The 13,751-nt window shown below is 38.9% G+C and overlaps 1 protein-coding gene across 14 annotated transcripts in view; it reads left to right on the forward strand.

The window, feature by feature from the left end:
• The window catches only part of LOC115646061 (poly(rC)-binding protein 3-like), a 519,652-nt gene that overhangs the window by 354,080 nt on the left and 151,821 nt on the right, over window positions 1-13,751 (forward strand). Inside the window, exon 1 of one of the 14 annotated variants that reach the window (XM_030551516.1) lies at window positions 1,337-1,359. The exons of the other annotated variants lie outside the window; for them this stretch is intronic. The gene's annotated coding sequence lies outside the window, so the exon portion shown is untranslated. Of the gene's footprint in view, window positions 1-1,336; window positions 1,360-13,751 lie in introns of those variants that run through there. 14 annotated transcript variants of the gene reach the window in all.

Here is a 13,751-nt window from a genome sequence, read left to right on the forward strand (position 1 = left end):
ACATTTGCACATTAAGGAACTTTGATACTTCTGCACAAACATTTTCCCCTGCACTTAGCATCATATTTGAACATTTTAATTCATTACTACCAAGCTGATCTCTCCTAAACAAACTCTGATGAGAATTTAACAGTTCTGCAATATCCCTGCAAAATTAGGTTTTTCCTTTCTGAGATTAAACCAGTGGGACAAATTCTTCTCTCAGTTGAACCCTTTGATCTAACTAAAATGAAGTTAGTGGGTCAGAATCTGATCTCAGCAGTGTAAAACCAGAGTGAGTACACGGGTGACAATGAAGTTACTCTGAATTTACACCAGTGTAATTGAAATCAGTCTAGCCTATTGCAATTTCATGAGAAAAGAATTTTCCTCACAGTGTCAATGATTTGTTCCTCACTGGTTGTATTGAAATAGTACCTCCATATATTGGAATCTAAGGGTAAACAGCTATAGGTGACACAGCTGTCATCCCTGCAGAAGTTATAGAGGACACAACAATAACATTGACACTGATACAGCTCTTAATTCCTGCTTAAACATCCTGGTGCTGTGCTTTACTTAAAGGGTGTGTTCAATTGTCACTGGGAGAGAGGACAAAGCTCTTCACCTCCTACGTTGGCAGTCTGAATGAACAAGTATGAGTAAGGAATGTGTTAGCTATTGAGTGAAATATGCTTTAAGTAAACATATTTGATGTTAAAATTTAATTAAATTCATTCTGGAGATTGTCTCAGTGTGAACCATAATTATACAATTCTGAGGTAATACTGTAATCCTGGGCTGCTTTTACTTGGATACATATTACAGCTCAAATCTGGCCATATTCAGTAGTCCTCATTTGAGCAAAATGGCTACAATGAAGTAGAAAACTGAGTTGGCCAGATTCTCCTATCACATGCACCAGTTTTACTTGGTGTAATTTAATTGACTTCATAGGAGTTATTCCTGATTTACACTGGTGTGAGAGGAGAATCAGGTCCAGTATCTGAAAAAGAAGTGGAGGGAATGATGTAACTTCTTTCTTCCGTTAGACATTTTCATATACCCTGTTCTTTAAGTTAAGAACTGTACAATCTTGGTTTGCTTCCTCGGTAATTTAATTTCCGATCCCCTCTTTCAGCATTTGGGAATGAGCAGGGCTGTCAATGCTAACATATGGCTTACTTCAGCAGTGCTAACAAAATTGCTCGATAGCCTTGCCTGAGAGAATTCAGCACCACATGTACTCGTAGCTGCATGCCTAGCTCCATGGTGTCAGCCATCAGATATGGTTCCAGTTTGTGTATTACAACAAATATCTTAAAAAAAAAAAACAATATGAGGAGATGACCGTATTGAAAGTGGACAACTGAGAGTGAGGTGAGAGGTTAACTTTTACATGTCCGAATAAGGTGGACTGTTTCCAGAGCAGATATTTCGTATGTTGAAGTTTCTCTTTCCTGTACTATTATTTTTTTAAAAGAAGAAGATTGTTTGGCACCAGAAGTGAAAAATCACATGCTATGTATGTGACTATAGCAAAACTTAGCTTTAGAAAATTACATGACTAGAGAAAGCAGGTTTTTATGTGCAGTTTAAAAATACATATCTACTGGGATAAACAGGCATAAGTGGCATGCAGGCAGTACGTTTTTTCATCACGCTGCATTTACAATTCTCCTTCCTGTGCCACAATTTCTGGGGAGGCCATTTTGTTCTATTCCAGTGTACGCCAATGTTTTTCTTAATTATTTCTGACAGTTTGATAATTATGTGAGCTTTCTCAATCAGCTGCTTTTAAGAATACAGAGTCTGAATTCATTCTCTAGAAGAGACTAGCTAATGTCTATCTTTGGCAAAAAAATAATGGATAGGACATTGGAAATAATTAGGGAAACCAATTGTGTACACCCCAACTGAAGAAATTTTTTTTGGGGGTGTTCTAATCAGTATCTTATGCTTTTGTTTGGGTGGAAACTGCAACCACAGTAATTAATGGCCAGCTTCTGGACTTTAATGTGGAAGTGGGGAGAGTACTCTTCTGAAATGTCTAGTGAGAACACACAAAGTGTCTGGGATAAAATTAGCAACCTTATTCTGTTGAGCCATGAAACCGCATTGGATCAGCAGCTGACTTTAGCCAAATTCTTTTGTAAAGACACCCCTCAGCAACATGTGTATAAACAATAAGTGTCACTCTAATAGCAATGCAAAGGTCAAATTTAAAAATAAACAAACAAAAGCAAGGATAAAAATTGCTGACCATGCGCCCAGTCATCTCCTGTGGAAGTCAGGGGACTTTTCGATTCACTTCAAAGCAAGCAATGTCAGGCCCCATGTGTCTATGTGGTGAAGTTCTTTATTTTTAACAATTTTACTTTTTAAAAAATTGGTAAGGTATATAACGTTGACCAATTGATAATATTTATCCAGGTCGCAGTTCCACTAGCTAATAGAAGTTGATAGGAGTCAAACAGAAATGTTTACATTGTGATGAGATATGGTACGCTTGTGTTTATTTTTGCATTCCGAGCCTGGATTGTTTCACTGATATTTGATGTGAAGATTTTTAGTTCTAGTGGGTTTTGTTATAACTGGTCTCCAAACTAAACACTAATCCAGCTTTTTTATATTAAAAATGTGCTATCATCTTAGTCAATGACTCAAGGCTGTATTTTCTTTTTTCTCATTGGGTAGGATCTAATTTTAGGATGTCACTAAATTTACAACACATGGAAACGATTCATTTAAGAGGAGGCTTCCCCTCCCCCCCATACTTGGCTGTTAATTAGCAGATGAATTTGGATGTTCTAATTGATCTGCTACAGAGAGACAGCTGTGTGCCCCAGCTGTCCTCCATTCCAAAAGGCCTCTATATAAGGGGCGGGGGGAGAGAGGGGAGCAGTGCCGCTTCTGACAAATTGATTTAACTAGAGTGCACTGCCTTCAGGGAGCCACACACCACACTGTCACTGCAGATGATTGCAGCCTTTGTGAACTCCAAACACTGTAGCACTGTAATTGCCCACCAATGTCCTTTCCATTGCTTTGCTGAAATTCAATTTTTCATGCCTCACCAAGCATTTTTTTTTCAGTTTAGAAATACTGTACTCTGCCTGATTTCCATTTCAAGAAATGCAGACACTTCAGAATGTGGTTACGTTGTATTTAACAATGATTAGCAATAATCACTAAATGGACTCACTGCCTATCAAAGTATTGGCCATTTAATTTGCTGGGAAGTATTCTATAATTATATTGTATTTAGCATGTACTCATTATTATGAACCTTGTAATAGCTATATGAGCATGTCACCATTCTTGCAAGTGGTGTTCTGTGTGTGTAAAATGATGTCTATTGTCTCTTCTCAATACTTCCTTTTTAACTTGCAGGCATGGGTTTAAGGTTTAAGTGTAGTTATGTTCTATTTTGTGCCACATGGGAAAGGTACAGCATGTAATATATACATTCCCATCCTTCTCAGAAATGACATCTGAGGCCCCGGGAAATATAAGCATCTAATTAGTCTTTGTTGTCAGAATCCTTCATGAATAGACTCCACAAGCTGTGCATTGCATCATCATAGCCTTCTGGAGGACCTCTGTTTGGACTGATGGTACCAAAAAAAGTGCCACTGCAAACTGCAGTGTTTGTTACAACATTACCTTTCTGCAAACTCCATATATACTCAAGTATATACTCCATATATACTCCATATATACTCAAACTCCAACATATTTATGAGGGTGCATATTTATGGGCTACTTATAAATAGCAACTGCTCACTTAGGGCACAGCGAGTTCTATGTTTAGAAGACTTACAGGATTCCCAAGAAGATGCCATTGCATAGCTTTCCATAGCACATTTCACATTACAGGGAAGTTACGTGATTTCTCCTTATTCTTCATGCATAGTGTTATGTGTGCACATGTTATGCATTAAGCACAAAGGAGACAAATATGGACTTATGCCATTGTCTATAGAAGCAGAAGGAAGTATAGCTGTGTGCAGATATTTAAAAGCATGAACATAAGAATCGCCAAACTGAATCAGACCAGTGGTACATCTAGGTCAGAATCCTATCTTCCAACCGTGGTCAATGACAGGTGCTTCAGAGGGAAGAAACAGAACAGGCAATCATCAGATGATCAGTCACCTGGCATCCACTCCCAGCTTCTGGCAATCAGAAGCTAGGGATACCCAGAGTGTGAGTTGCATCTCTGACCATTTTGGCTAAAAGCCATGAACTTCTCTAATTCTTTTTAGAACCCCATTATAGTTTTGGCTTCCCTGGCAATGAGTTCCACAGGTTGACTGTGCATTCAGTGAAGTACTTCCTTTCTTTAAAAAAGGGAAGAAGGAGAATCCGGGGAACTACAGGCCAGTCAGCCTTACCTCAGTCCCTGGAAAATCATGGAGCCGGGTCCTCAAGGAATCCATTTTGAAGCACTTGAAGGACAGGAAGGTGATCAGGAGCAGTCAACATGGATTCACCAAGGGCAAGTCATGCCTGACCAACCTGATTGACTTCTGTTATGAGATAACTGGCTCTGTGAATATTGGGAAAGCAGTGGATGTTATATATCTTGACTTTAGCAAAGCTTTTGATACAGTCTCTCACAGTATTCTTGCCAGCAAATTAAAAAAGTATGGATTGGATGAATGGACTGTAAGATAAATAGAAAGCTGGCTAGATTGTCGGGCTCAACAGGTAGTGATCAACAGCTCATTGTCTAGTTGGCAACCGGTATCAAGTGGCATGCCCCAGGGGTCGGTCCTGGGGCCGGTTTTGTTCAATATCTTCATTAGTAATCTGGATGATGAGATGAACTGCACCCTCAGCAAGTTTGCGGATGACACTGAATTGTGGGGAGAGGTAGATACACTGGAGGGAAGGGATAAAGTCCAGAGTGACCTAGACAAATTGACGGATTGGGCTAAAAGAAATGTGATTAGGTTCAACAAGGACAAGTGCAGGATCCTGCACTGCTACAGGCTGGGGACTGACTGGCTAAGTGGCAGTTCTGCAGAAAAGGACCTGGAGATTAAAGTGGACAAGAAGCTGGATATGAGTCAACAGTGTGCCCTTGTTGCCAAGAAGGCTAATGGCATATTGGGCTGCATTAGTAGGAGCATTGCCAGCAGATCAAGAGAAGTGATTATTCCCCTCTATTCAGCACTGGTGAGGCCACATCTGGAGTATTGTTTCCAGTTTGCATCCCCCGCCCCCCGAAAGGATGTGGACAAATTGGAGAGAGTCCAACGGAGGGCAACAAAAATTATTACGGAGCTGGAGCACATGACTTATGAGGGGAGGCTGGGGGAACTGGGCTTATTTAGTCTGCAGAAGAGAAGAATGAGGGGGCATTTGATAGCAGCTTTCAACTATCTGAAGGGGGATTCCAGAGAGGATGGAGCTAGGCTGTTCTCAGTGGTGGCAGATAACAGAACAAGGAGCAATGGTCTCACGTTGCAGTGGAGGAGATCTAGATTGACTATTAGGAAACACTATTTCACTAGGAGGGTGGTTAAGCACTGGAATGGGTTACCTAGCGAGGTAGTGGAATCTCCATCCCTAACAGTTTTTAAGGCCCGGCTTGACAAAGCCCTGGCTGGGATGATTTAGTGGGGTTGGTCCTGCTTTGAGCAGGAGGTTGGACTAGATGACTTCCTGAGGTATCTTCCAACTCTAATCTTCTATAATTCTTTTGTTTGTTTGTTTCAAACCTGCTATCTATTAATTTCATTGGATGACCCTCTAGTTCCTGTGTTATGTGAAGGAGTAAATAACACTTTCTTATTAATTTGTTCCACACTATTCACAATTTCATAAATTTCTATCGTATCCCCTCTTAGCTGTCTCTTTTCCAACCCTGAAAAGTCCAAGTCTTTTTAATCTCTCCTCATATGGAAGCTGTTCCATACCCTTAAATCATTTTTGTTGCCCTTCACTGTACCTTTTCCAATTCTAATACATATATATTTTTGAGATGGGGCAACCAGAACTACCTGCAATATTCAAGGTGTGGGCGTACAGTGGATTTATATAGTGGCATTATGATATTTTCTATCTTATTATCTATCCCTTTTCTCATGGTTCCCAACATTCCGTTTGCTGCTTTTGACTGCCACCGCATGGTGAATGAATGTTTTCGGAGAACTATCCACAATGACTCCGAGATCTCCTTCTTGAGTGGTAACAGCTAATTTAGACCCCTTCATTTTGTAAGCATAGTTGGGATTATGATTTCAAATGTGTATTACTTTGTATTTATCAACACTGAATTTAGATATAGTTTTATGTCAGTGCTGATCACATGGTCAGAACTAAATGATACTTGCTGTCATTATTCAGTAAAATGTATCTCACTACTGTACATATAATTATTCCCCAAGTAGCAACAAAATAAATGTGACAGATGAAACTAATGAAGTATCAATCTATTGCAAAATGGCTTTCCTCTCTCAAGCATAATGGTAAGAGAGTAGACCAGAACAAATATGGGCACATACTGGGCATGTGTGAATAAGAGTTTTTGAGCTGGAGCATTAAGATTTAAGTAAGAATGTCTTACTGGTTGTAAAGCAAATGTTTCCCTTAATTGGTGCAGCTATTACCAAAACTCCCATTATACTGTATGTTCCTTTAGAAAAATGCATCTCTACCAGGCAACGCTTACAGCACATCTTGCTGTGATTGCTGGCGGAGCAGTTATTTTCCTACTTGAGTAGCATGGCAAGTTGTCTCGTTAAATATTCAGGGAGACAGAATGCAAGTAATGAGACAGCTCTCCCTTAGAGAAATGATGGAGCATATTGAATAACATGTTCTGTATTATAAAATGTATTTATTGGTCATATACTTTCATTTTATAGCAGCCGCTGGTGAGTTGCTGGTTAGCACCCTCCATTGCTCCACTAGAGTCACAGGCTCAGGGAGCAGCCTGAGATTTCATGATCTTCATTCAGATTGGCAGAATCTTGGAGTACCATGAAAATCGAAGATCATATATAAGTAGGGTGACCAAACATTCCAATTTTAGGTGCTTTGTCTTATATATGCACCTATACTACCATCACGCAACCCTCCTCAGGGGTGAGTGTCCCGATTATTCACACTTGCTGTCTGGTCACCCTAATATATAACACCAGACTGCTTGACTGCTGTGCTAGTGCGTAATAGGGAGGAGGATTCTTGAATTTCCCCAGGAGCAGGGAAACACAGTGAGGAGAAGGCTGTATCCCCTGGAGGGTGAAGGGATGCAGAAACAGTCATTCTCACCCTGCATCCCTGGGATGTCCAAAGTACAATCCCTATGTTCTGCATTGCCTGCAGAACACAACTGAGCCCTCCCTGAAGTGCAAGCAGGGTGGGCCCTTTAACACTCATGCTCTGTCAATTGGCATCACAGCTTCCCCAAGAGGTTGCCTGATTGTGGCTTTCTGTAATGAGTGTGCAGTTCTTGGCATGTATTGTAAGCCACAGCTACAGAGGCAGGAAAACAAAGATCCAAGAATGAAGGTGAGAGTGAGAGAGAGGTGAAAGAATCACAACTTTATTTCAGAGTAGCCAAGATGTCCAACCAGGACATTACTGAAGTCCCTATTATCCGAACTGGATGAAGGTGAAGTGAAAGAGGGGCCATGATGCTAGAGGTTCCTTGCCACCAAAATACCAGTATAGAAAGTTAAATATACCATAAAGCTAGCTATAGGGTTCTATACCAACATATAGAGGGGTAGAAAACTCCAGACATACCAGTTAATAGTCACCAAGTCATATATTTAAAAATATTTATAAAGTGTATTTTACATTGCAAAGATGAAATTCCTACCTAGGACCAGCTTCTGATCTGGTTTAATGGGCAACTATATCTCTTTCATCATATTATCTTAGAGAGAAAGCCACTCTAGTAATCCTTATTTATCATTAGTGCTGTTCTATCATTTAACTGCGAGCAGATGCCCTCCAGACTGTTCAGCCCACACCTAGATCCTCTCTGTTTTAAAAAGCTACTTCTTCCTTCCTCTTTATATCTGGTGGGGGAAAGAAGCCAGCTGCTTTCATGAGTCAGCAGATAGGATCGACACCAGCTAACAAGGTAAGGTGTTTCAGATAAACACTGGCAACCTGTTACACTGACCTTCTTAGGGATTAACTTGATTTTTTTTTCCTGCTGGGATCACTTGTATTCAACTCAAGTATAAAAATTTTAAGCACTCTCTGACCTTTTTGAAAGCTTACCACCTGCTTCTTGTTCTATGAACACATACAACTATGCTGTCCTGGAAGCATTATAAACTTTACTCATTACTAGCACTGTGTATCTCCGCTGTAACATATAGTTATTCTGCATAGCAGAGAAATGTTCATTCCAGAATTTACTGCTTGCCAGATTTCCATGCTGTTATTCTTTTATATAATTTACATACAATGCTAACAGGACAAACCTAGTGATTCAGTATTTCACAGCTGGTCTCCCAGCCATTAGTGTGAATTTTGCAAACTGACATGCAAGCAAACAATAACAAATCATAAAATCTACTTTGTTCTTTTTACTTTGATCATTGTAATCTAGTTTTTATGACTTTTACTAACATTTTCTAATGCATCAATGTTTGTACAGTGCCTAGCACAATAGGAGTCAGCCTAGTTGTGGCTTTTACTTGCTACTGCATTGTAAATCTTTCACACTAAAGATAACACAACTTCATACTTGACCTTCCTGTGGCCTTTGGCCGAACAGACCACAAGATGCTGCTGAGCCTCTTAAAAGAACAACTGGCTCAGAGCACCCCCTCGCTATAATGAAGTGATGAAGCTGACAAGGGGAAATGTTTCAAGGAGCTGGCCAAGACAACCACCTCTCCTTTTATAGAAGGTGTCTGGCCTCCATTTACCAAGGTAATGCAAAGCCTTGGGGTTCTTCTAGATTCAGTGCTAATCCTGGATGCCAAGGGGCAGTCAGAAATACACGCTTCCAATTCCAGCTTGCCAGGAAACTGTACCCTTTCCTCTTTGCCCAGATGTAGTAAGAGTGATCCATACATTCCTCATCACCGCACTGGACTCTCATTACTTACTTAGGGCTGGTCTTCTCTACCATGGAGATCGACGCTGCTGCAATCGATGTAGCGGGGGTGTCGATTTAGCGGGTCTAATGAAGACCTGCTAAATCGACGGCAGAGCATTCTCCAGCCAACTCCAGTACTCCAGCTCCCTGAGAAGAGTAAGGTAAGTCACCTGGTAATGTCTCCCATCGACACAGCTCAATGAAGACACCATGGTAAGTCGACCTAAGCTATGTCGACTCCAGCTACATTATTCACGTAGCTGGAGTAGCGTAACTTAGGTCGATTTACCCTGATAGTGAAGTCAAGCCCTGAAGCTAAGGCTGAAGCTAAGGACTCTATAGAAACTCCAGCTTTTGCAGAACAGGTAACATGAGCATTTTGTATCATCTGTGGGCTTCCAGTTTACTTCTGGAGGCAATTCAAGGCTTAGTCTTAATTTTTAAGGCTCTCAAAGGCTACATTAGAGATCACTTTACTGTTCATGGACCATCAAGACAGCTTTGCACCTTCTGTGATAATTCTGCTGATAAGATCAAGGACAAAGCTTCTGAGAGCTGGGAATAAGGTGATTTTGGTCAGAGACCCTTACCTGTGTTTCAGAGCAAGCTACCAGAAGAGATAAGACAGCCCCAGACTAGCCATTTATAGAGTATGTTGCAATCACCTTTTTGCCCATCTCTTTGTGCAATAACAGAGAAGAGGAAATTGCAAAGAGGAGCAGTGAGAAAAGCTGTTGAACTTTGGTAAAGAGACAAACCCACCATGGAGACCTCTTTATGAACTATAATTACTGTAACTGGCAATCAGTCCAGTGATGAGTGTCCTAGTAATGTCTTTGCCAGATAGATATCACACTTGCAAATATGCGATAGAATACTTTTTAGGAGTAGTGATGTCTTACTAATATGAGAATTGATTACAGCATCTGCTATTAAATCACTATTGAGAAGTGAGGTGAAGCCACTATTGTTTGTGTATATTTATAAGGTGTGCCTAATAGTGAGGTGGAAATTAATGAGAATGTCCTGTAATATACTGTATAAAGCCAACTGCTGTAACAAATAACAGAGTCTCAGGAACCAAAATAAGTTCTGTGGGTTTCCCATTGAAATAAATGGTACAGCCTGTAATTCATGAAAGATCTCGTTCTGACCTCTGAGACCTTGCTACTTAGCAGCAGTCAGCCCTGCAACTGTTAGTCATTCATATTTCACTTTCCCCAGCCAGTCCAAATAACCAGCTTTTGGAAGAATATGACAGCCTGACATATGGGTTGTAAACTGCTCATAAACCATAATAACATGGTCAAAAAGATTAGATAGCTGTATGAACCACACTCATTGTGACATTTTATGATTAGGAAGTATAGTTATAGCTACTCATTATATCCATTACCTTGCTGACTTGGAAGCAGCCTGAAGCTGTTGTTTGTAAAACATGTTAGAAGTCCAAATTTAAAACAACGTATAATAGATATAATTATGGTTCCAATTCTGTTTTTTTGAATAGAGTTGGTAATTTTGTTCATTTATGGTTGCAAACTGATAATGCTGTAAGACTGGCTTTGGCAGGATTAAGAACATAAATGTAATGCATGGCTATAATGTGTAATGCATGGGTATTGAGAAGGTTCTGGTAAGATGGGGGGAGGGATAGCTCAGTGGTTTGAGCATTGGCCTGCTAAACCCAGGCTTGTGAGTTCAATCTTTGAGGAGGCTACTTAGGGAAGTGGGGATTGGTCCTGCTTTGAGCAGGGAGTTGGACTAGATGATCTCCTGAGTTCCCTTCTAACCTTAATGATGCTATGATATGAAACAAGCAGAATTTAAATGATTTTTTTACTGGCACTCCAAGATAAACTTTACTTGTATTTTATTGTTGCATATTGCTGTTTGTTTTTAATTTAAGGTCTAAAATCTTCCTATTTGACACACTTTTTTAAATTAAGTGTAACATTGTCTCTTTACTTGCATTTTAATTTTCAAAAACCAATACAACAGTGCTCTGATTCTGCAAACCCTTCTTCAGAGAAACTCCATTGCAAAGGGCTACTTGTTAGACATGCAATGATGCAATCCTGATTTCACTGAAGTCAGTGGGAATTTTGCTGTTGACTTGAATGGAACCAGCATTTCACTCCAGGGTTTTTATTAAAAATGAAATACATACAATACAGTTGTTACAAATATCCCCTTGATATTTTCTCAAAGGATTCTACAATAAATATTCTGTATCCTCTTATGAAATAACCTTCCCTCCCCAAATACACAGTACAGCTTTCACCAAATAAAAATGGATTCATATACAGGATAGATCTTTGACATGCTTTTAAGATCGCAGTGTAGGGTCTAGCCCTATTGAGAGAGAAACTTGATACAATGGGTCTGATTCCCCACTGAGTTACTCCATATTTATAATGATGTAACTCCTTTGATTTCATTGGCATTGAATTAAACCTTCATAAAACAGGAAAATGCTTTGTATATCCAGGATATGTACTAAACTGTCTGGATATTTGTTTGCTATTTAGGTAATACAAGGGGTCATAGATTAAATTAAGGAAAAATGATTATTACATTTGCAAACAGCATAATGCAAAAGTTGCATCAATTAAAACAAAAACAGACAGTAATAAATAGCATTATACCATGTTGTTGGTGTTCTGTACGTACTCCTTAAATGTTGCATTATGCCATGGCATACCGTACAATTGATACCAAATGAATGGGATTGGAAGCACCAAAATAAAAGCTTTAAATTACTTAGGCTAAGCAAAACTGCTCAGCTAAGAGTCTGAGACCACACTTTAAAAACCCAGACAAGATTTTGCCAAAGATGCTTTAACCCAGATATTTCTATTAAAACAAACATGATTATAGGGATCCTCATTTTGCATCATTCAAAGCCCTAACTTTCCTTCCTTCCTTTCCTCTTTTTGCATGGTTTTTTGCTACTAGATAAGTAAGTTAGTTTATAGGCAGCAGCTTTGTAACAAAATGAGTATGTTCTATCTCTGTGTCTCATGTTAGGGACTAACTACAGCAGAGACCTGTTTTGTTCTGTTAGAATCTTCCTAACTTCAGCTCCTCCTTTTTTCCTTGTATTACATGAGGTGCACTATTGATACTAATAGAACTCTCTATTTTTAGTGCGCTTTTTGCAAAATTGGAAGAATACATCCGCTATACTTGTAAGCATGCTAAAACTATATTAAACACATAGAGTGTAAGGACCCTTCTAGTTGGTGTAATTTAAAATTACATCCACCTTACCGCAACCCATGTTATGCTCACTTTTGTCATATATAAAACAGGATCATAAGTTCTTGAGGACAAAGACAATGTCTTCCTCTTTGTTCTGTAAAGAACCTAACACTGTTCTTGGCAATCTAAAAATAATGAATAATAATAAAGAATATTCTTGTTAGTATGAGGGGCATGTTCACTGCAAAAAAATAACCAAGGCTAATTGTTTGAGACTGAAATCTTTGCAATGAATAAAAAAGAAGTGTGTGACTATTGCTGAGACACAGCTCCAGGGCCTCTGGCTACTGTCCTTTCCAGACGTGTTAATAAGTTCTTTATTAGACATTATTAACATCAAATGATGACATTTTAATAGGTGTTACCCATCCCATTAAAGATCCATTAGGCAGGGTGCACTGCTGACTGACTTAAGTAACACAGGATCTTGAAGGAATATGAATTGAGCTGATCTTGGCAGTCAGGTTTTCTCTCTTCTTAATCAAGGATGATGCCAGGTAAAATGCAGAAGATAATAATTTGGACTTTGCTTTATAAATTGGCATAATCTGAACTACCAGTGAGCCCACTTACTCAAGCATTCAGAAATGTAGCATGGAACATTTCATTGTGAACTTTGAGGGAAATTTATCTTTAAAGACAAGATTGTTTATTGGTTTTGTAACTAAGGCTAAATCGCTACCACATCAATACCTTATAGTTTAAGGTACTATAGCTTTTTTAAGTACTGGACTATAGTCTGTGTCCCATTATAAATTTTGTGATCTGCAAGCACAGATTTCCCATTGTAATCATTGCAATCTACTGTGGATTAAAATCAGTTATGGCTGCATGGGTTATTCCAAATTCTGGAGGGATATTTTAATTTAAAATACTGACAAAATCTGTAATTCCTATTAATGCTATTAAAGTAAACAAATAATCCTATTGAAGTAACCAAATAATAGTTTTATTGATATCAAGTATCAGAGGGTAGCCGTGTTAGTCTGGATCTGTAAAAGCAGCAAAGAATCCTGTGGCACCTTATAGACTAACAGACGTCTGTTAGTCTATAAGGTGCCACAGTTTTATTGATGATAGCTAAACCTTTACATTCATTTACAGATAAAAATCTGTGTTAACATTTGAGTATATAATGGACTTTAAAGCAATATTTTTTTAAAAATCGTTAAAAACAAAACAAAATATATTAGAAATTCAGGAAATTATCAGTTAGATTTCCACAAATATCATTAATTTAACAGTAGTATTCTATTAGTATTGTTTTTAAAAGAGACATTCTCGGAGAAAATGAAGGCATTTCCCACACAAAAATAGTGAAGTTAGAAAATATTTTCCCACACTCATGTAACTCATGACTGGCTTAATGGAAATCTGTATTTCGTAAGCGATTCTCACAAGAGTTGCACGTTCTATTGGCTGTGCTGGAAGC

The sequence above is a fragment of the Gopherus evgoodei genome, chromosome 2, assembly GCF_007399415.2.
Source record: "Gopherus evgoodei ecotype Sinaloan lineage chromosome 2, rGopEvg1_v1.p, whole genome shotgun sequence".
Classification (NCBI taxonomy): domain Eukaryota; kingdom Metazoa; phylum Chordata; order Testudines; family Testudinidae; genus Gopherus; species Gopherus evgoodei.